The following is a 24,290-nucleotide window of genomic DNA, read 5'->3' as shown; positions in this document are numbered from 1 at the left end:
GACACAGTGGAGCTTATTTACTATTTAACCCTTTGCAATCCAATTTTGGATGCAGGGTTTCCTAGGGGGTTTTCTCTTTTTGCTATTATACAATGGCACCATCTGCAGGCTAGAGCCAGTACTGCTGTATTTGACATGCTGGAGAGGCCCCTGATAACAGAGCGGCCAGTAATCTACAGTAAGAATACCCTGCAGGACGTCTTCCGACATCAGAGCTGTACAGCCTTCAATCAGAACGTCTTTAGACGTCAGACAGTGGATTGGAAAGGGTTAAGATATGTCAGTTTTCTGGCGCAAATTATGCAGAAAACTGTCTTACATGCTTGCACCACATGTGTTTTTCCACACTTTCAGACAGCTTTTCTGATTTGTCTTAAAAAGGGGTGTTAATTAAATTGCACCAACATTTTGGCACAATTTTTGATGTGAACCAATGTATCAAGAAGTTCCCAGCTGGATAGCCAAGTGGTTAATCATATTAACTCTGGATGCATTAAAACATTGGTAGCAGTATATATCAAGATGCCCACTCACATCCTATTGTGGTGAACTGCTAGTGCTTCCATAGTATAGAGACAGCCGAGGGAGGTGTAGTAGGTTGACAGCTAGAAATAAAAATGCCAGCCTGCAGCTTTGATAAGCATTAATCCTGCAAGCATTAATGTAAAATGCTAGATACCCATCTAGTGAAGAAGGCACTTGCAAAGATAAGTGCTTTTGAGACTAATTTATATTACTGTGTGTGCCTCTTTACTACTTGGATTATAAAAACCATTTATGGGACGCATGCTTGTTACGCATGCTGAGCGGTGGCATCCATCACCGATGGGGTATAATGGCATCTGTTTAATGGATATGCCATGGAAAACTATTGAAAAGCTCATTAAGTATATGTTAATCGGATGAGATTACAGCCTGTGGATGAAAAGAAAAAAGTTTGGTACCGTGTTAGCCAGTAGCACAAAATGTGTTTGTTTTCAGTTAAAGAAACAATATAATCTTGTAGATGTGATACCTTTTAATGGCTAACAAAAATACATGATGTTATTGCAAGCTTTCAAAACTACTTAGGTTTCTGATGAATGTTGATGAAGGAACCAAAGTAGTTTTGAATGCTTGTTGTAACATCATTTCTTTTTATCAGCCATTAGGGTGCGGGCAGACGAGCGTAGGCGTATTTACGTTCGCACGAGCGCAACGTATAATCGCCCGAGCGATCGTTTTTCACCGATCACGACCAGAGCTAGAAAGCGTATTTTCGTTTGTTCCTACTTTGCAAACGGTCTTTTCGGCGATCGAATATGCGTTGGCGTGTATTTCGGTCGCATATGTTCCGTTTTTTTTCGAATTGCCGTTTTTACGCGCCGTAAAATCGCCCATGTGAACGAATACATTCGAAACCATTGCCTCAGATGGTCACGTATATACGTTTGGTCGCAAAAACGCGCCGTTTATGCGCTCGTCTGCCCGCACCCTTAAAAGCAATCATGTACAAGATTACTTTGTTTCTCTTACTGAGAGCAAAAACCTTTTAGCCTATGGTTGGCGGATGCCACTGTTGGGCATCTTTACAGCCTCAGTTTAATGCACACATCAGGAACTTTTCCCACCACATACACTAAACATAAACAAGAAATTAGCTATGAAAAGGGCCTAATACTTGAAAATATTTCTATCAAACCGTGTACCACCGGCATGGCAGGACGTGCCTAGGCTGAGCTTCCAAGGGATACGTATTATCCTGACCTTAACCTGACATTTGATAGTCGGTGTGGCACTGAGATGATCTGTGGACTCACCGTGACTGCCCTGGAAGACTCTGATCCCCTGTCCGGCCCGTGGTGGTGTTGCTAGCCTCTGCCTTGTGTTGTGGCCTTGATGTGCCAGCTAAATCCAGGTATTTGGGACTGAACATTGGAATGTTCCCATATCATAGATTTTTGGGCAGATGTTTTTACTCTTCCGTCTTCATTTCTGCCCTTTCACCTTAACTTATATCCCAAAATAGAGTTGTTTGGTCTATTGGATGGGGAAGTATGGCCGCCTTATACCCGAATTTTCCTTAGGGAAGTTTTGTTCCTGGCCAGGAAAACAATTACTATGAGCTGGATGGCTGCGGAGTCGCCCTCTGTATCAGGTTGGCAGGTTAGTTAATCCCCTATGAAAAAATAATATATCAATACAGGGGATGTCCTGATAAATTTCAAAAGATATGGGGATCTTGGCTCAACTCGCATAAAACACTATAAACTGTTCTACCGAAACAGATGCACAAGTTACTACATGTTAAATAAGATATGTATGCACATGAGCCAATATGTTTGTTGAATTTTTTATTACAATTTATGATAACAGATTCTGTTCCCTTCAAGTTACCAAGAAAGGGAGAAGATATCGCTTTTTCCTTTTGTCTTTATGAACTAGAAATACATTTTTTATGACTATGTTCCTTGTACTAATCTCGTAATATCTTGAATAAGCAACCTGAAGGTTGCGAGTTCATTCCCTGCGTGGTTCAGATAGCCGGCTCAAGGTTGACTCAACCTTCCATCCTTCTGAGGTCGGTAAAATGAATACCCAGCTTGGAGGGGGGGGCAATAAATAAATTACCTGAAACCGCTGCAGAATAAGTTGGCGCTATACAAATAATAATAATTAAAAAAAAGAATAAAACGAAGTTTAAAAAAAAAAACCATGCACTGAAGGGTGAAGTACCGGCATTAGCCACAAGATGGCAGAATAAAACTACTGTGTACCGTTTCCACCGTTTCTCGAAACAGCTGCATATAAATACTGAACAGGAATTTACAGGCAGAAAGCAAACATTCCCTCCATGATCTGAATCATGTATCACAACAATATTTTGATATGGGCTTCCTCTAGAGTAAGTGCTTGAAATAACTAGTCTGTGCTAGTCATACTTCACTCTCACAGTTACCTACCACAGTTCTGCTGCTGGCTGCATTTCACAATCCTTGAATAATTGGAGTTTTGGCTATTGGGTTGTGCTGCATGTGACATTATTATGATGAAAAAGGATATAATTAAAGGAGGTGGCTTAGCAGATGGAATACAAATTTTGAAAATGACATAATTGCACAGTACAAACAGAAGACACAGATTTCTAAGATTGCCCATGGATGGAACAGAAATATGCTGACTTTTTCAGTCGAAGATTCTATGTGCAGTATAGTGACAGTTTTATTGAAGAGGGTACCAAGCAAATATGTTTTTGTCCCACATTGATACCTGGAAAGAAGAGATATATTTGCCATCAGCAATGCATGGTTATCAGGACAGAATGTTGTCCAAAAGAATCATTTCACTTTTTGTCAATTTTAAAATCCCCGCCTGCTGAAAGGGTTGCATCTAATTGGCTGAGCACTCAGCCAATCACAGGTAGCACTCAGACATTCAGTGAATGACAGCTGAGCTCTGCCTGTGATTGGTCACGGCACTCAGCCAATCACAGGCAGCGCTTGGCCATTCATTGAATTCAGGTGAGGATTAGAGATGAGCGAGCACCAAAATGCTCAGGTGCTCGTTACTCGAGTCGAACTTCCCGCGATGCTCGAGGGTTCGTTTCGAGTAACGAACCCCATTGAAGTCAATGGGCGACCCGAGCATTTTTGTATATCGCCGATGCTCGCTAAGGTTTTCATTTGTGAAAATCTGGGAAATTCAAGAAAGTGATGGGAACAACACAGAAACGGATAGGGCAGGCGAGGGGCTACATGTTGGGCTGCATCTCAAGTTCCCAGGTCCCACTATTAAGCCACAATAGCGGCAAGAGTGGGCCCCCCCCCCCCCCCATCAATTTTTACTTCTGAAAAACCCTCATTAGTAAGGCATACCTTAGCTAAGCACCACACTACCTCCAACAAAGCACAATCACTGCCTGCATGACACCCGCTGCCACTTCTCCTGGGTAACATGCTGCCCAACCGCCCATTTCAGTAATAGTAGCAGTCAAGACAGGCCCCAGTAACAATTCCAAAGCAGCAGTATAGGGGGAGCACAGTATTAGTTCCATTTCAGTAGTAGTTGCAGTCTAGACAGGCCCCAGTAACATATCACTAGCAGCAGTATAGGGGGAGCACAGTATTAGTTCCATTTCAGTAGTAGTAGCAGTCAAGACAGGCCACAGTAACATTCCTGTTGCAGCAGTTTAGGAAGATAACAGTCTCTTTCACATTTCAGTAGTTGCAGTATAAACAAGGCCCCAGTTACATTTATGTTTATGTAGCAAAAGTGTAGGCCAACCCCACACACCTTACTGTACCATGAGTGCAGGCGAAGCCCATAAAAATTACTAGGATTACACTGTAGGCAAGGGCCCAAACAAATTGGTGTACCAACAGTACTAATGTACCTGAGAAAAATTGCCCATGCCCAACCAAGAGGGCAGGTGAAACCCATTAATCGCTTTGGTTAATGTGGCTTAATTTGTAACTAGGCCTGTAGGCAGCCCAGTTAAAATAAAAATTGGTTCAGGTGCAAGTTTCAACGCTTTAATGAGAATTGAAACGTATAAACAGTGTTTACAAAAGTAGGTTTCAGGAGGAGGAGGATGAATATAATACACAGATTGATGAAGCTAAAAGGTCCCCGTTTTTTATGGTGATAGAGAACGATGCTTCCATCCGCGGGTGCAGCCTACGTATTGTTTAGGTACCGATGCTGTCCGCTGGTGGAGAAGAGAAGTCTAGGGAAATCCAGGCTTTGTTCATCTTTATGAGTCTAAGCCTGTCGGCACTGTCAGTTGACAGGCGGGTACGCTTGTCCGTGATGATTCCCCCAGCCGCACTAAACAGGGCACGCCAACACCTCCAGGGCATATAGCGCGAGTTCGGGCCACGTGTCCAGCTTTGCCACCCAATGGTTGTACGGAGCAGAGGCGTCACAGAGGACGGTGGTACGATCGGCTGCGTACTCCCTCACCATCTTCTTACAGTGCTCCCTCCTACTCAGCCTGGACTGGGGAGGTGAGAGACAGTCTTGCTGGGAAGCCATAAAGCTGGCAAAGGCCTTGGAGAGGGTTCCCCTGCCTGCGCTGTACATGCTGCCTGATCTCCGCGCCTCCCCTGCTATCTGGCCCTCAGAACTGCGCCTTCTGCCACTAGTGCTGCCGGATGGGAATTTTACCATCAGTTTGTCCGCCAGGGTCCTGTGGTATAGCATCACTCTCGAACCCCTTTCCTTTTCGGGTATGAGAGTGGAAAGGTTCTCCTTATACCGTGGGTCGAGCAGTGTGTACACCCAGTAATCCGTAGTGGCCAGAATGCGTCTAATGCGAGGGTCACGAGAAAGGCATCCTAACATGAAGTCAGCCATGTGTGCCAGGGTAGCTGTATGCAACACATGGCTGTCCTCACTAGGAAGATCACTTTCAGGATCCTCCTCCTCAGGCCATACACGCTGAAAGGATGACAGGCAAGCAGCATGGGTACCCTCAGCAGTGGGCCAAGCTGTCTCTTCCCTCTCCTCATGCTCCTCCTCCTCCAAAACGCGCTGAGATATAGACATGAGGGTGCTCTGACTATCCAGCGACATGCCGTTTTCCCCCGCCTCCGTTTCCGAGCGCAAAGCGTCTGCCTTTATGCTTTGCAAGGAACTTCTCAAGAGGCATAGCAGAGGAATGGTGACGCTAATGATTGCAGCATCGCCGCTCACCATCTGGGTAGACTCCTCAAAGTTTCCAAGGACCTGGCAGATGGCTGCCAACCAGGCCCACTCTTCTGTAAAGAATTGAGGAGGCTGACTCCCACTACGCCGCCCATGTTGGAGTTGGTATTCCACTATAGCTCTACAATGCTCATAGAGCCTGGCCAACATGTGGAGCGTAGAGTTCCACCGTGTGGGCACGTCACACAACAGTCGGTGCACTGGCAGATTAAACCGATGTTGCAGGGTGGCAGCGTCCGTGTTGGACTTGCGGAAATGTGCGCTGACCCGGCGCACCTTTCCGAGCAGGTTTGAGAAGCGTGGGTAGCTTTTCAGAAACCGCTGAACCACCAAATTAAAGACGTGGGCCAGGCATGGCACGTGCGTGAGGCTGTCGAGCTGCAGAGCCGCCACCAGGTTACGGCCGTTGTCACACACGACCACGCCCGGTCGGTTGAAGGCTCAGCGGCGAAAACCAGCAGTCGGTCTGCTCTGTCAGACCCTGCAGCAGTTCGTGGGCCGTGTGCCTCTTCTCTCCTAAGTAGTTTCAGCACGGCCTGCTGACGCTTGCCCACCGCTGTGCTGCCACGCCACGTGACACCGACTGCTGGCGACGTGCTGCTGCTAACACATCTTGATTGCGAGACAGAGGTTACGTAGGAGGAGGAGGAGGGTGGTTTAGTGGAGGAAGCATACACAGCCGCAGATACCAGCACCGAGCTGGGGCCCGCAATTCTGGGGGTGGGTAGGACGTGAGCGGTCGCAGGCTCTGACTTGGTCCCAGCCTCCACTAAATTCACCCAATGTGCCATCAGGGAGATATAGTGGCCCTGCCCGCCTGTGCTTGTTCACATGTCCGTTGTTAAGTGGACCTTGGCAGTAACCGCATTGATGAGGGCGCGTACAATGTTGCAGGAGACGTGGTCGTGCAGGGCTGGGACGGCACATCGGGAAAAGTAATGGCGACTGGGAACCGAGTAGCGCGGGGCTGCCACCGCCATCATGTTTTTGAAAGCCTCCGTTTCCACAAACCTATACGGCAGCATCTCCAGGCTGATCAATTTGGCTATTTGCACGTTTAACGCTTGAGCGTGTGGTTGCGTGGCTGCGTCCTTGCGCTTGCGCTCAAACAGTTGCGCTAGCGACGGCTGGATACTGCGATGAGAGACATTGCTGGATGGGGCCGAGGACAGCGGAGATGAGGGTGTGGGTGCAGGCCGGGAGACAGTCGTGCCTGTGTCCTGAGAGGGGGGTTGGATCTCAGTGGCAGGTTGGGGCACAGGGGAAGAGGCAGTGGTGCAAACCGGAGGCGGTGAACGGCCTTCGTCCCACCTTGTGGGGTGCTTGGCCATCATATGCCTGCGCATGCTGGTGGTGGTGAGGCTGGTGGTGGTGGCTCCCTGGCTGATCTTGGCACGACAAACCTTGCACACCACAGTCCGTCGGTCATCTGCACTCTCAGTGAAAAACTGCCACACCTTTGAGCACCTCGGCCTCTGCAGGGTGTCATGGCGCAAGGGGGCGCTTTGGGAAACAGTTGGTGGATTATTCGGTCTGGCCCTGCCTCTATCCCTGGCCACCGCACTGCCTCTTCCAACCTGCCCTGCTGCTGCACTTGCCTCCCCCTCTGAAGACCTGTCCTCAGTAGGCGTAGCAAACCAGGTGGGGTCAGTCACCTCATCGTCCAGCTGCTCTTCCTCCGAATCCTCTGTGCGCTCCTCCCTCGGACTTACTGCCCTTACTACTACCTCACTGATAGACAACTGTGTCTCATCGTCATTGTCCTCCTCACCCACTGAAAGCTCTTGAGACAGTTGCCGGAAGTCCCCAGCCTCATCCCCCGGACCCCGGGAACTTTCCAAAGGTTGGGCATCGGTCACGACAAACTCCTCCGGTGGGAGAGGAACCATTGCTGCCCAATCTGGGCAGGGGCCCGAGAACAGTTCCTGGGAGTCTGCCTGCTCCTCAGAATGTGTCATTTTCATGGAGTGAGGGGGCTGGGAGGAAGGAGGAGCAGCAGCCAGAGGATTCAGAGTTGCAGCTATGGACGGCGTAGAAGACTGGGTGGTCGATAGATTGCTGGATGCACTTTCTGCCATCCACGACAGGACCTGCTCACACTGCTCAGTTTCTAATAAAGGTCTACCGCGTGGACCCATTAATTGTGAGATGAATATGGGGACCCCAGAAACTTGCCTCTCTCCTAATCCCGCAGCAGGCGGCTGCGATACACATGGACCAGGAGCTCGGCCTGTGCCCACACCCTGACTTGGGCCTCCGTGTCCTCGCCCGCGTCCACGTCCTCTAGGTCTACCACTACCCCTCAGCATGGTGTATTACGAGTAGAGCAGAAACAGAACGCTGTAATTAAATGTGCCGCTTATTGGCCTGTGGTTGGAGGCTGACTTCACATACGGAACGCACAGCAGAGCCAGGAAACAATTATGCGCAAGCCTGTAGTGAGACCTAGGTGCGTATGACTGAGCTACTGGAATTCACAGGGCAGAACCAGTCAAGTGGCCAAAGGCCAGTGGTAGGCCTTAAGTATTTTGCTTCAATTTTTTTAAATGGTGAGGGGAAAAACCAGACAGACACCGTATGCAGCGTATATATGTATACTCTTTCCCTCTGGCGGGATGACGGCGATCATATAACGGACACAGCAGAGCCAGGAAACAATTATGCGCAAGCCTGCTGTAACGCTTAGCTGAGTAATAATGAGCGACTACTACCCCCAGCAGACATGCAGTAAACTGTACACGGTCACAGGCTTGGCTGGGTATTAATGAGCGACTACTACCCCCAGCAGACACGCAGTAAACTGAAGACGGTCACAGGCAGCCCAAATACAGTATTTTTTCCCAATTTTTGGGAAAAAGCCCACTGCCTATATAGCCTGTATATGGATTTCCCTGTTGGAGGATGACTGCGGTTATTGAAAGCACAGTGCAGCCAGAAAAAAATTATGCGCTAGGCTGCAGTAACACCTAGCCGGGTATTAATGAGCGACTACTACCCCCAGCAGTCACGCAGTAAACTGAACACGGTCACAGGCAGCCCAAAGATTTTTTTTTCCAATTTTTTTTTTAAAAGCTCACTGCCTATATAGCCAGTATATCTCTTTCCCTGTACCACTGTCCCTGCCTCACCAGTACTGCCCCTATACTCAGTAAAATGACTGCAGACTGAGGACGCTATGGTCTGCACGCCCGATATATAAAAAAAAAAAAGTGCAACACTGCTGAAAGCAGCCTCAACAGTACTGCACACGGTCAGATGTGGCCCTAAGAAGGACCGTTGGGGTTCTTGAAGACGAAGATAACAGCCTAACACTCTCCCTATAGCAGCTACAGCAGGACGGCACTTTCCCTAATGTCTCTCAGCGTGCATCTGTGGTGAGCCGCGGGCGGCCCCAGTTTATATACTCGGGTGTCACCTGATCTCCCCAGCCACTCACTGCAGGGGTGTGGGATAGGGCTGGAACTTCACAGGAGGAAGTTGTAATGCCTGCCCTGTGTTTCTATTGGCCAGAAAACGGCGCAAAGTTTTCTGGGAAGAAAATGGAAGTGACTCGAACACCGCGTGGTGCTCGTCTCGAGTAACGAGCATCTCGAGTACCCTAATACTCGAACGAGCATCAAGCTCGGACGAGTACGCTCGCTCATCTCTAGTGAGGATATATTATATATTTCTTACTACAACCAGGTGATGATTTTCAGGGAAGGGCTTATATTTAACCCCTTCCCTCCCCATGACATAAGGGTACTTCCCACAAAATGACATACCCTTACGTCATGGGGATAGCGCAAGATCATAGCAGATCTTGCGCTATCCCGCAGCGGGAGCCGGCTGTCACTAGTAGCCGGCGTCCTGGAGAGAAGTCCTGCCATGCCTTATCATAGCGATCTGCAGTGCTGCAGTAAAAGTCCCTCACAGGGACACAGATTGTGTAAAAAAAAAAGAGAAAAATAAAGTACAAAAAATAAAAATGTAAAAAAAACACTGCTTTTATGCTTTTTCTCATATTGGCATTAAAAAAATTAAAAATCCCACATATTTGGTATCGACGCGTCCGTAACGACGCGTACAATACATTGAACGTGCTAATATCCTGCAGGGCAAAAAGCGTTAAAAAAATGCTAAAAAACTGAGGCAAAATGCTAATTTTTAGCATTTTCCCTCCCAAAAAACGCAATAAAAGTGATAAAAAAAACGTGTGTACTCTAAAATGGTACCAATAAAAACTACAGCTTGTCTTGCAAAAAATAAGCCCTCAGAGAGCTCCGTCCATAGAAAAATAAAAAAGTTATAGCACTTTGAATGCAGTGATTTTAGAAGAAAATAACAATTTCCAAAAAAAGGGTTTTTATCGTGGAAAAGTGGAAATACCTAAAAAAAATATAAGAATTTTGGTATTGTTGTAACCGGACCGACCCGCAGAAAAAAATGTAGTGTGTCATTTATGCTGCATAATTAACGCTTAAAAAAAAAAAAATCTATGGCGGAATTGATGCATTTTTTCTCTCTACGATCATAAAAAAAAATAATAAAAGCTTTACAATGTAGTCTATGTAACCAAAAATGGTACCAATAAAAACTACAGTTCGCCACACAAAAAACAAGCCTGTATATGGCCGCGTGGACGGAAAAATAAAAAAGTTATGGCTTTTGAAAAATGGAGATGAAAAAATACTAAAAATCGCTGTGTCCTCAACGCCAAAATAGGCCATGTCCTTAAGGGGTTGAAGGCCTTCCCAGAAAATCACTGCAGGGGTGTCGGCATCCTATTGCTTTCAATGGGCGGCCCCATTGCAAAAAAATGGGAGAGCTTCGCGACCGTCTGCGGCAGGGGATTCTTTAGCCCCTGCGGGGAGTCCACTTGTCACTAAACACTGTGACAGTGCTGTCACAGCATTCAATGACAAGTGGACTCCACGCTGGGGAATATTGACGCGCAGCACTGACCTACAGTGCACGAATGTCCTATGTTTTGCAGGTACGTGCGTTTGCACACCTGTAAAACACGGACATGTTAACAAACCATAGGGAACCAATAGTTCTAATAGACGCACGATTTGTGCGCACCTATGTACGCACATAAACGCGCTAGTCTGAATGAGGCCTTAGACTACAGACATTGGAAACCCAGAGGTTATAGATTGTTCACCTCCTCTGGCTTTATTCCTGAATGATATGCAAAGCAGGCACAATGGCACATTCCATCTGTTTCTGTACAGGAATGCAGTGCCCCACATTGAAACAACCTTGCTGCTATGTCCCTACCTGCCCTAAAAATGTCTAGCCTGTAGGGGCAAGATTGATGCCACCCTCCAAAATCCCTCTTTCCTGAGAAGCCTTTGCAATTAAATTCTGACTTCTAACTTACATCTTTATTTCTGTTGCATCATTTGAATTTAATAGAAAAAGGAAGATGAACAATCAGAATAAAGTCCTTCCAGTAGAGCAATGTGGTAACTTCAGCTGCAGCGCTGCTTGTTACTCCTAGGGTATACAGCAATGGTTTGCTGACAGTGGAGTGCAGCTACTACCCTGTTTCCCTGAAAATAAGACATAGCATGATTTTCCAGAATTTTTGAGGATGCTAAATGATTTTTCAGGCTTTTTGAGGATGCTTGAAATATAAGCCCTACTCCAAAATTAAGCCATGCTAACAGTTAATTAAAAAAGTCAATTTAAATAGTGTCCAGGCAGCTATATATGTAAAAAAGTTAAACCTTTTTGAACAAAAATTAATATAAGACACTGTCTTATTTTCGGGGAAACACGATAGCAGTGGCTGTAATTGTACTGTGATGTGTGCAGTATGCATCATTGTGGCACCTACTACACAGCACCAGCTCTACTGCACTTGGCATTGTTCAACACCACTTAACAGAAAGGTGATGAACAACTTTTGTAAACGTTGGGACTCAGTTCAGGGTTTTCATCTCTCCGCTTCGTTTTTGGAGGAGCCAAAGAAATAAAACAGAGAGAAACTGATCCGTTTTTTCCCCATTGAGTTCAATGGGGTTTCAATAAAACAGGAAGTAAATGGAAAGGCTTCTGTTTGCTTCCATTGTGTCAGATCTGTTTTTTTCTATTTTATATCAGTTGCTCTCATCCAAAAACGGAGCAGAACGGTAGAAACCCTGACCTGACCTTAACGCAGGTGTGAAAACAGCCTTCGTTTACCTACTACTGACATGAAGCAAATAGTTGCTCATATTTCCTCTAAAGCTGTTATATTTGCTTGATGATGTCATGGCATTTGGGTAGCTTACAAGCCGGAAAGTGTTAAAAGATGGCCAGGTCATCATTACTCACGTAATCACCACATGTTCTGTATTCCAGTACTGGAAACACAGTATACAGAGGTTATGCTGGCATTACTCTTATATAGCTTGAATTGAAGTCAGCTTACCCTTCTGTTACGTAAACTATTATAGCAAGCTTCAGTCACACCCAGGGGTGTAACTATAGGGGATGCAGGGGATGCGGTTGCACCCGTGCCCAGGAGCCTTGGGGGGCCCATAAGGCCTCTCTTCTCCATATAGGGACACCAGTGCTATAAATAAAGCATTATAGTTGGCGGTCCTCATACAGATTTTGCATTTGGGCCCGGGAGCTTCAGGGTACGTCTCTGGTCACTGACATATAAGGCCGGGCTCACACATGCCTATGATTACCGTGTATTACGCATGCGCTGTACACCTGTGTGAAAGCTGGTAACTTGCAAGCAATCAATTATATTGCGTTACGCAGTTCTGTTCACATTAGCGTATCCCAACTGTGTAATAAACTAGCGCAAAAAAGAATACAGCATGTTCTATTTTACCACATATATACACGCGATGTCCTCTATGGGTGCATATATACGTGTGCCCATATGCAATGAAATTGCATGTAAATATAAGCAAAGAAAAAAATAGGTGGACTGTGCATGACAGCATGTCTGTGCCTTGTCATAAGTATACATATGTATATGTATATGCCTCTTCGGATCTATTTCATTATGCCTGAGGAAGATCTGTGAGAGCTTCAAAAGCTCGCTACAACATCATGTATTTTTGTTAGCCATTAAAAGTAGAGATGAGCGAACGTACTCGGTAAGGGCGATTTCGCAATCGAGCACCGCGATTTTCGAGTACTTCACTACTCGGGTGAAAAGTATTCGGGTGCGCTGTGGGGCGGGGGGTTGCAGAGGGGAGTGGGGGGTAGCAGCGGGGAACAGGGGGGAGCCCTCTCTCTCCCTCTCCCCCCACTCCCCGCTGCAACCCCCCGCTCACCCACAGCGCACCCGAGTACTTTTCACCCGAGTAGTGAAGTACTCGAAAATCGCGGTGCTCGATTGTGAAATCGCCCTTACCGAGTACGTTCGCTCATCTCTAATTAAAAGGTATCATATCTACAAGATTACTTGGTTTCTCTTGCTGGGAACAATCACACATTGCTCTACTGGCTAACACCGTACCAAACATTTTTTCATTAGAAAATAAATTACATGTCACTTTGTAACGTGGATTCTGCATCGGAAAAATCACGTGCAGATTTTTCCTATTGACAGAGGTAAACCTGCATGTGGTTCTGTGGGTCTCAGACAAATTTAGTTTTGTCCCCTTATACAGCAATGATAATCACAGCCATATATTAGGACAAAACAAAACCACTGATCTTAACGGCTTTTCAGTGGTTTCGTTTTCACAACCTCTTTTCCCAGCCGTTAATTGTACAGCCAGGAAAAGATAGGACCTGCCCTATCTTCCCTGCACATCAAGGTAAGTGAAATTACTTACCTAAGGTCTTCGGTGATGCCCCTGATGAGATCTTTATCTGTGGACCTTTCCCTGGCTTCTGCGCAAGTGCCGATCAGCAAAATGGTAGATGCCGGTCACGTGATCACCGCTATCCAAGTGATTGTGGCGATCACGTAAAAGTTTTTAAAAAGTTGAAGTCCAATGCAATCGGTGAGGAGAGATTAAACTTCTTACCAGAGGTCTCCGCATTTGAACCCTGACGCGATCCTCCTCCATGGACCTTTCCCATACTTTTGCACATGCGCCCGCCTGGCAAAATGATGGACACATGTGCAGGAGCCAGGGAGGGCCCGGGAAAGTTAAAATTTCCCTACTTCTCGCTACCAAAGCTAGCCAAGAGCCTGGAGCAGTTACAAAATTGTATATAAATGTAGCGATCTGTCTTAGGCCAGTCTCGTATAACCGGATGGGAATTGCAGATTCCGCATGCGTTTGATTCACAGTAATACGCGGATCAATCAAATGCATTGAATTACATAATTTCTCTCACATTAGCGGGTCGGAATTACTTAATTCACTCGCAGAAAACAGAATGCAGCAGGTTCTATTTTACTGTGGATATCAGCGACACAGAGCCCATTGTGCTCCTTGGTCACGGATATACCCGCAGCCCAGAGGCGTAACTTGAAGCTCCTGGGCCCCAATGCAAAACTTGTAACAGGGCCCCCAACTATAATGCTTTATTCATAGTTCTGGGCTCCCTATATGGAGAAGAGAGCCCTTATGGGCCCCCTAAGGCTCCTGGGCCCGGATGTAACTGCATCCTCTATAGTTACGCCAGTGCCGCAGCCCATACGTAACTACATTGTGTAGGGCTGCGTGTAACAGCGTTATCACTAAGTGACGGCGTGGCAAATGTAAACAAACAAAAAATGTGTATTGCGCATGACCACCTGTGTGAGTATGCAGTTATTCGCAGTACATTATGCGGCCGTGTGAACCCGGCATTATTCAGATCGCTACCTGTAATGCCTACGTAATTTACAAAAAGTTCCCGGGGAACGTCCACTTTTGTACAGCTCCGGAAGCAGCTTGTTGAGCGCCTTCTGTTTAAGATGACCACACATCAGCAAGCTTACAAAACCTCACAGAGCGCCACTTTTTGTACCCCATCCCTGCCACTGAGGTGAACAAGAAATACCCCCCAAAAAAGTGTCGGGTTTGCAACAAGCATGGGAGGAGGAGAGATACCCAGTTTTATTGCCCCATGTGACCATCCCAACCAGCCACCGTAAATACCACACAGTTTTACATTATTACTTTTTTCTAAGATTTAGGGAATGCAAAAAACGGAGGGGGGGGGGGGATTCTTTTAAGGGAATCATTTTTTTATGGACAAATGTGCAATGGGGCCTGGAATTTATTCAGTTGTGCCCTTAAAGCCAAGGGTGTTCCCTCCATTATAGGCCTAGCGATGTGTCCTATAAGTAGATTGGGGCTACAATTGGCATGTTTCTGAACACGGGACAAACGGGGGGATCAATTTTGGGGGTACAAGTATTCATTCCTATGTACGCTGTACAAATTAATACAGTTTTTAAAATGACACAATTGCCAAAAAATGAAAATCGTAATTTTTTCCTACTGCTTTGCTTAGATTCATTCAAAAGCTGAGGGGTCAAAATACGCAGTACACTCCTAGAGTAATTCATTAAGGGGGTCTAGTTTTTATAATAGGGTTATTTGTGGGGGTTCTCTGTCATTTGGGCCACTCAAGGGCTCTACAAGTGTGCAGTGGGGCCTGAAACACCTTTAAGCAAAGTTTTTGGTTTTGAAAGCCACCAGCTGCTCCTTTAGTTTTGGTCACCGTTGTGCATACAGACATAAGATTAGGGCCACAATGGGTATGTTTCTGAACACGGGACAAACAGGGGTATCCATTTTGGAGTGCAAGTCTTCATTTATACGTGTGTTATACAAAAAACAGTTTTTAAAATGACACAATTGCCAAAAAAATGAAAATAGTATTTTTCTCCTTCTGCTTTGCTTAGATTCATTCAAAAACTGTGGGGTTAAAATACACAGTACACCCAAGAGATAAATATGTTAAGGGGTCTAGCTTCCAAAATGGGGTCATTTGTCAATTCTCTATCGTTTTGGTAGCTCAAGTTCTCGACAAGTGTGCTACGGGGCCTGAAGCACCTTCAAGCAAAATTTCCGTCTGAAAGCCACTGGCTGCTTCTTTTGTTTTGGGCCCCTTTGTGCATACAAATAAAAGATTAGGGCCACAATGTGTATATTTCTGAATACAGGACAAACAGGGGTATCCATTTTAGGGTGTAAATCCTCATTTTCATGTGCACTATAGAACAAACACTGTCTTTAAAAAATCATAGAATCACAGAATGGTAGAGTTTGAAGGGACCTCCAGGGTCATCGGGTCCAACCCCCTGCTCAGTGCAGGATTCACTACATCATCCCAGACAGATATTTTTCCAGCCTTTGTTTGAACACTTCCATTGAAGGAGAACTCACCACCCCCTGTGGTAACCTGTTCCACTCATTGATCACCCTCACTGTCAGAAAGTGTTTTCTAATATCTAATTTGTGTCTCCTCCCTTTCAATTTCATCCCATTGCTTCTAGTCTTTCCTTGTGTAAATGAGAATAGGGATGATCCTTCTGCACTGTGACAGCCCTTCAGATATTTGTAGACCACTATTAAGTCTCCTCTCAGCCTTTTTTTTGCAAGCTAAACATTCCCAGATCCTTTAACTGCTCTTCATAGGACATGATTTGCAGACCGCTCACTATCTTGGTAACTCTTCTTTGAACTTGCTCCAGTGTGTCTATGTCTTTTTTAAAGTCAGGTGCTCAGAACTGGACACGGTATCCCAGATGAGGTCTGGCTAAGGAAGAGTAGAGGGGGATGTTTACCTATGTGATCTAGACTCTATGCTTCTCTTAATACATCCCAGAAGTGGGCCCTGCACACCTTTCTGAGCAGGTCTGACAAGCGTGGGTAGCTTTTCAGAAACCGCTGAACCACCAAATTAAAGACGGGGGCCAGGCATGGCACGTGCGTGAGGCTGCCGAGCTGCAGAGCCGTCACCAGGTTACGGCCGTTGTCAGACACGACCATGCCCGGTTGGAGGCTCAGCGGCGCAAGCCAGCGGTCGGTTTGCTCTGTCAGACCCTGCAGCAGTTCGTGGGCCGTGTGCCTCTTCTCTCCTAAGCTGAGTAGTTTCAGCATGGCCTGCTGACGCTTGCCCACCGCTGTGCTGCCGTGCCCCGCGACACCGACTGCTGGCGACGTGCTGCTGCTGACACATCTTGATTGCAAGACAGAGGTTGCGTAGGAGGAGGAGGAGGGTGGTTTAGTGGAGGAAGCATACACCGCCGCAGATACCAGCACCGAGCTGGGGCCCGCAATTCTGGGGGTGGGTAGGACGTGAGCGGTCCCAGGCTCTACTAAATTCACCCAATGTGCCGTCAGGGAGAAATAGTGGCCCTGCCCGCCTTTGCTTGCCCACGTGTCCGTTGTTAAGTGGACCTTGCCAGTAACCGCGTTGGTGAGGGCGCGTACAAGGTTGCGGGAGACGTGGTCGTGCAGGGCTGGGACGGCACATCGGGAAAAGTAGTGGCGACTGGGAACCGAGTAGCGCGGGGCCGCCGCCGCCATCATGTTTTTGAAAGCCTCCGTTTCCACAAGCCTATACGGCAGCATCTCCAGGCTGATCAATTTGGCTATGTGCACGTTTAACGCTTTAGCGTGCGGGTGCGTGGCGGCATACTTGCGCTCAAACAGTTGCGCTAGCGATGGCTGGACGCTGTGCTGAGAGACATTGCTGGATGGGGCCGAGGACAGCGGAGGTGAGGGTGTGGGTGCAGGCTGGGAGACGGTCGTGCCTGTGTCCTGAGAGGGGGGTTGGATCTCAGTGGCAGGTTGGGACACAGGGGGAGACGCAGTGGTGCAAACTGGAGGCGGTGAACGGCCTTCGTCCCACCTTGTGGGGTGCTTGGCCATCATATGCCTGCGCATGCTGGTGGTGGTGAGGCTGGTGGTGGTGGCTCCCCGGCTGATCTTGGCGCGACAAACCTTGCACACCACAGTTCGTCGGTCGTCTGCACTCTCAGTGAAAAACTGCCACACCTTTGAGCACCTCGGCCTCTGCAGGGTGTCATGGCGCGAGGGGGTGCTTTGGGAAACAGTTGGTGGATTATTCGGTATGGCCCTGCCTCTACCCCTGGCCACCGCACTGCCTCTTCCAACCTGCCCTGCTGCTGCACTTGCCTCCCCCTCTGAAGACCTGTCCTCAGTAGGCTTAGCAAACCAGGTGGGGTCAGTCACCTCATCGTCCAGCTGCTCTTCCTCCGAATCCTCTGTGCGCTCCTCCCTCGGACTTACTGCCCTTACTACCTCACTGATAGACAACTGTGTCTCATCGTCATCGTCCTCCTCACCCACTGAAAGCTCTTGAGACAGTTGCCGGAAGTCCCCAGCCTCATTCCCCGGACCCCGGGAACTTTCCAAAGGTTGGGCAACGGTCACGACAAACTCCTCTGGTTGGAGAGGAACCATTGCTGCCCAATCTGGGCAGGGGCCCGAGAACAGTTCCTGGGAGTCTGCCTGCTCCTCAGAATGTGTCATTTTCATGGAGTGAGGAGGCTGGGAGGAAGGAGGAGCAGCAGCCAGAGGATTCAGAGTTGCAGCAGTGGACGGCGTAGAAGACTGGGTGGTCGATAGATTGCTGGATGCACTTTCTGCCATCCACGACAGGACCTGCTCACACTGCTCAGTTTCTAATAAAGGTCTACCGCGTGGACCCATTAATTGTGAGATGAATCTGGGGACCCCAGAAACTTGCCTCTCTCCTAATCCCGCAGCAGGCGGCTGCGATACACATGGACCAGGAGCTCGGCCTGTGCCCACACCCTGACTTGGGCCTCCGTGTCCTCGCCCGCGTCCACGTCCTCTAGGTCTACCACTACCCCTCAGCATGGTGTATTACGAGTAGAGCAGAAACAGAACGCTGTAATTAAATGTGCCGCTTATTGGCCTGTGGTTGGAGGCTGACTTCGCTTATGGAACGCACAGCAGACCAGGAAACAATTATGCGCAAGCCTGTAGTGAGACCTAGGTGCGTATGACTGAGCTGCTGGAATTCACAGGGCAGAACCAGTCAAGTGGCCAAAGGCCAGTGGTAGGCCTTAAGTATTTTGCTTCAATTTTTTAAAATGGTGAGGGGAAAAACCAGACAGACACCGTATGCAGCGTATATATGTATACTCTTTCCCTCTGGCGGGATGACGGCGATCATGTAACGGACACAGCAGAGCCAGGAGACAATTATGCGCAAGGCTGGGTATTAATGAGTGACTACTACCCCCAGCACACACGCAGTAAACTGAAGACGGTCATAGGCAGGCCAAATATAGTATTTCTTTACAATTTTTGGGAAAAAGCCCACTGCCTGTGATATAGCCTGTATATGGATTTCCCTGTTGGAGGATGACTGTGGTTATTGAAAGCACAGTGCAGCCAGAAAAAATTATGCGCAAGGCTGGGTATTAATCAGCGACTACTACCCCCAGCAGACACGCAGTAAACTGAAGACGGTCACAGGCAGGCCAAATATAGTATTTTTTTACAATTTTTGGGGAAAAGCCCACTGCCTGTGATATAGCCTGTATATGGATTTCCCTGTTGGAGGATGACTGTGGTTATTGAAAGCACAGTGCAGCCAGAAAAAATTATGCGCAAGGCTGGGTATTAATCAGCGACTACTACCCCCAGCAGACACGCAGTAAACTGAAGACGGTCACAGGCAGGCCAAATATAGTATTTTTTTTACAATTTTTGGGAAAAAGCCCACTGCCTGTGATATAGCCTGTATATGGATTTCCCTGTAAGAGGATGACTGTGGTTATTGAAAGCACAGTGCAGCCAGAAAAAATTATGCGCAAGGCTGGGTATTAATCAGCGACTACTACCCCCAGCAGACACGCAGTAAACTGAAGACGGTCACAGGCAGGCCAAATATAGTATTTTTTTCAAATTTTTGGGAAAAAACCCCACTGCCTGTGATATAGCCTGTATATGGATTTCCCTGTTGGAGGATGACTGTGGTTATTGAAAGCACAGTGCAGCCAGAAAAAATTATGCGCAAGGCTGGGTATTAATCAGCGACTACTAACCCCAGCAGACACGCAGTAAACTGAAGATGGTCACAGGCAGGCCAAATATAGTATTTTTTTACAATTTTTGGTAAAAAGCCCACTGCCTGTGATATAGCCTGTATATGGATTTCCCTGTTGGAGGATGACTGTGGTTATTGAAAGCACAGTGCAGCCAGAAAAAATTATGCGCAAGGCTGGGTATTAATCAGCGACTACTACCCCCAGCAGACACGCAGTAAACTGAAGACGGTCACAGGCAGGCCAAATATAGTATTGTTTTACAATTTTTGGGAAAAAGCCCACTGCCTGTGATATAGCCTGTATATGGATTTCCCTGTTGGAGGATGACTGTGGTTATTGAAAGCACAGTGCAGACAGAAAAAATTATGCGCAAGGCTGGGTATTAATCAGCGACTACTACCCCCAGCAGACACGCAGTAAACTGAAGACGGTCACAGGCAGCCCAAATATAGTATTTTTTTCCAATTTTTTTGAAAAAGTCCACTGCCTATATAGCCAGTATATCTCTTTCCCTGTACCACTGTCCCTGCCTCAGCAGTACTGCTCCTATACTATGTAAAATAACTGCAGACTGAGGACGCTATGGTCTGCACGCCCAATATACAAAAAAAAAAAATTGTGCAAAACTGCTAAAAGCAGCCTCAACAGTACTGCACACGGTAAGATGTGGCCCTAAGAAGGACCGTTGGGGTTCTTGAAGACTAAAATAACACCTAACACTTTCCCTATAGCAGCTACAGCAGCAACAGCACTTTCCCTGATCTCTCTTAGCTTGTGTCTGTGGCGAGCCGCGGGCGGGGCAGATTTAAATACTCGGGGGTCACTTGATCTCGCCAGCCACTCACTGCAGGGGGGTGGGATAGGGCTGGAACTTCACAGGAGGAAGTTGTAATGCCTTCCCTGTGTTTCTATTGGCCAGAAAAGCACGCAAATTTCTCAGGGAAGGAAATGTAATGGAGTCGAGCACCGCGTGGTGCTCGTCTCGAGTAACGAGCATCTCGAACACCCTAATACTCGAACGAGCATCAAGCTCAGACGAGTACGCTCGCTCATCTCTAATTGGTAACGATTGTGCTTTGAGAATCTCGCAATATTTCCCAACCTTTTTGGACATTTCTGAACCATGATAGGTAAAATTTGTCCTATTTGTACACAGAGAAGAACCCCACAGCCCTTGGCCTCCCATAAAGTCCTGGGCACAGTTTAGGGACATTAACCCCAACATACCAGCAAACAAGAGGTAAGCAGTCATAGAGGCCCCCACCCCTGGTGGATAGCGAGTCATCCTGGCCTACACCCCAGTCAGCGATCCGGTCTTCAGATTATCCATTAAAATATTGGTAGAAGCAAAATGATTGTGTGGCCATCAGCACTCCATTGTCAGCAAGCTTATTGCTGACCAAATGGAACATTTTGGCCCTACATTAGAGCTTTGCTTGAGAAAGTATATTGATGATGATTGGGAATATGGAAAATTGTGGGTCATGACTGGTTCTAGATAGGACCCCCTATAGGAAAATAATAAATAGAGAGATACTTACCCCTTGGCAGCAGCCGGGACCTAGCGCTGCAGCTCATTGCAGTCCCAGAGATTCCTGTGACAGATGATGTCACAGAAAATCATGTCCCCACTGCAGCCAATGAGAAGCTGCAACATTATTGCCTATTCTCCTGACATCGGCGCTCATACGGCTGCAGCAGTCATATGATTATTTCCTGTGACATCATCTGTCACAATAAACGCCAGGACCACAGCAGGCTGCAGCACTGGATCTCGGCATCCATGGTGGGGTAAATATTTGTCCATTTATTGTTTTACCCCAAGAGATCCTATTAAAAATAGTTTGCCCAGTAACCAGATAACCCTTTAAGTCTCAAGTGATGTGTTAACCATATATGGCCATAGTTTTTACCTCCTTTTGACATTTATATGTCCTACATATTTTTGTGCCTACTAAAGTTAGTTTTGTGTTGTTTGTCTGCTATATTCTTCTGGGATTGTATCTCAATTAATAAATGCATATATTCTACTTTACGTACAGTAATAGGCAAATTAGTTATACATAATTTGTTCTATTTTCTATTTTACATAATTAGGCCAACCATTAATTCACCAAAATGTTCTGCAATGTTCTTTATACAATAGATACACTAATTGTTGCCGTTATTCTTAAATGTAACATTAAGAGTTTTATAATTTGCTTACATTAAAAAAATACATATCTGCTGTAGAATAATAAAATGAAGTATACTCACTAGAGATGAGCGAGTATACTCGCTAAGGCACATTACTTGAGCGAGTAGTGCCTTAGCCGAGTATCTCCCCGCTCGTCTCTGAAGATTTGGGGGCCGGCGCGGGAGACAGGTGAGTTGTGGTGGGGAGCGGGCGGGAGAGAGGGAGAGGGAGATCTCCCCTCCGTTCCTCCACGCTCTCCCCCACCGCTCCCCGTCCCCTGCCAGCCCCCGAATCTTTAGAGACGAGCGGAGAGATACTCGGCTAAGGCACTACTCGATCGAGTAATGTGCCTTAGCGAGAATACTCGCTCATCTCTAATACTCACTTTTCCTCTGCCCTCCAGGATGCAATTCAGTGGCTTCACCCTGCCCTGCCTTTCTGGTGTAGAACCTGGCTGATGTCAGGTGAACGTTTTGGCTACTCAGAAACTGCAACCTCGCCATCCTAACTCCTGGCATCAGCACTGACATCCTGGACACCATGATGCCATGAGTTTGGGATGGTGATGCTGTGGCCTCTGATTGGCTATAGCAGTCACCTGATTTCCACTGCGCCATATACTAGTAATTCAGCACCAGGCCCATGGGGCTAAGGAAAGGTGAGTATGCTGTGTTTTTTTACTTTATGGTGGGCCTAGCTGCCAGCAGAATTTTTGTGGTAATGATAAAACATCTTTAATGACTAGTGCAGCTTTACAATTTACACTTTGTTGCATAGGTCATTTTTCCATTGCTTCTGATACACTTTGGTGACTGACAATTTTTAAGAAATTCCCTTATAGCGCTGCGGAATAAATTGGCACTATACAAATAAAGGTTATTATTATATATTATACAGATTTGTAACAAACAGTGCAGCTGTGTTACAGTTAGTTAAAAGAAATGTAATGGAAAATTCCAATGCAAATGCGGTAGCATTTCCTGTGTCGTGTCTGGTGCTTGTAACTGCAGGCATGGCTCCCTTTGATTTCAATGAGAGCTGTGCTTACAGTTACAAGGACCGGACATTACACGGGTCAGAGCAGCAGCTTCTGAACCGAACCCTGTGTAGCTGCGGGTCCCCAGCGACAGATCGCAGCCGATCAACTATTGATGGCCTGTCCTGAGGATACGGCATCAATAGTATTTTCCCTAGAAAACCCCTTTGAGTTCATAATAGGGACCCCAAAATATAACTGTATCACTCTAACCTGCAACTCTGGCTGACCTGGTTGTCACTTTGTGTCACAGCAATATTAAAGTATTGGCACAAGGGGCATTAACTTCATATGCCTTACTTGTTAATGTCAATTATTTTCATTAAGTTGATAAGTTCAAAAAGGAAATTGACCTTTGTCATGACCAATGTTAAATGTTGATCTAACTATAGAGGTGCCTGATAAAAGGAGAATAGGTCAAGATGAATAAGGTGTAATCTGGTTAGCCTATGTGACGTCACTTGTTTTCACGTTCTCTGATCCCATAACAGTCAGACATAGAACACTGTTCCCATTAACCCTTTCCAATCCAATTTGTATCCTGGTTTTCCTAGGGGGCTTACTCTTTTTCTGCCGTTATACAATAATGCTATATGCTAGTTAAAGATAGTACTGCATGAGGTGAGACGTTGGATCCGACAGCAGAGAGGCTGGCAATATACAGTAAGAGAACCCCGATGGACGTCTTTCAACATCGGAGCTGTACAGCCTTAAATCATGTCTTCAGACGTCAGACAGTGGATTGGAAAGGGTTAAGGCTGGGGCCAGGAGACATTTTTAGAAAGTCAATATAGAAGAAATTTTGCTAAAAAGCAGCACTTTAGAGGTAAACCATTGGAGTTTCCAGAAAAAAAAGCCCAAATGTTATGTGTAATAAGTCAATAGTTTTCTGTAGCTACACAGTGTCAATAAAGTGCTACAATGTATGTGGTTATAAGTGGTTATTAGCTAATCCGGTAGTCATTGAAGTTGTGCTAAATCAGTTACTAATCTACATAGTTACATATAGTGTATATCATTCTTATTTGCATGTATGTGCTGCTGATTAGAAAAGCTGTAATTCCGTTGTATTTATCTCTCTATTATACATGCCTTGTTTTTTTCTGAAAATACAGTAATTGTCTTGTGCTTATAAATCAAGGATCATCTAAATAGGCAGAGTTGCAGTGTAAAGGGAAATGGAGTTAAATATCATTACTAAGAATTACAAAGAAAATTGTATCTCTTCGTATTTATTGTGGATTAGTTCAAAAACCCCAAGATAAAATAACCATATAAAGTTTTGTTTTTAAAAACCAAAGTGCCCTAAGAACTTTTGCTAGATATTCAGCTACCCTTTGACAGATATTTACTGTGTGCGCAGTGCACCCACCCGCCCTTTCATTCTTATGTGATTATGCATCATTTCCCAGCAACTACTAAATATAACAAACGAGTAAATGCATGTGTGTGAGAGATAA

Source organism: Eleutherodactylus coqui, chromosome 1 (assembly GCF_035609145.1).
Source record: "Eleutherodactylus coqui strain aEleCoq1 chromosome 1, aEleCoq1.hap1, whole genome shotgun sequence".
NCBI classification, from domain to species: Eukaryota; Metazoa; Chordata; class Amphibia; order Anura; family Eleutherodactylidae; genus Eleutherodactylus; species Eleutherodactylus coqui.
The sequence above is the reverse complement of the archived record's forward strand: the minus strand, read 5'-3'. Positions refer to the sequence as shown.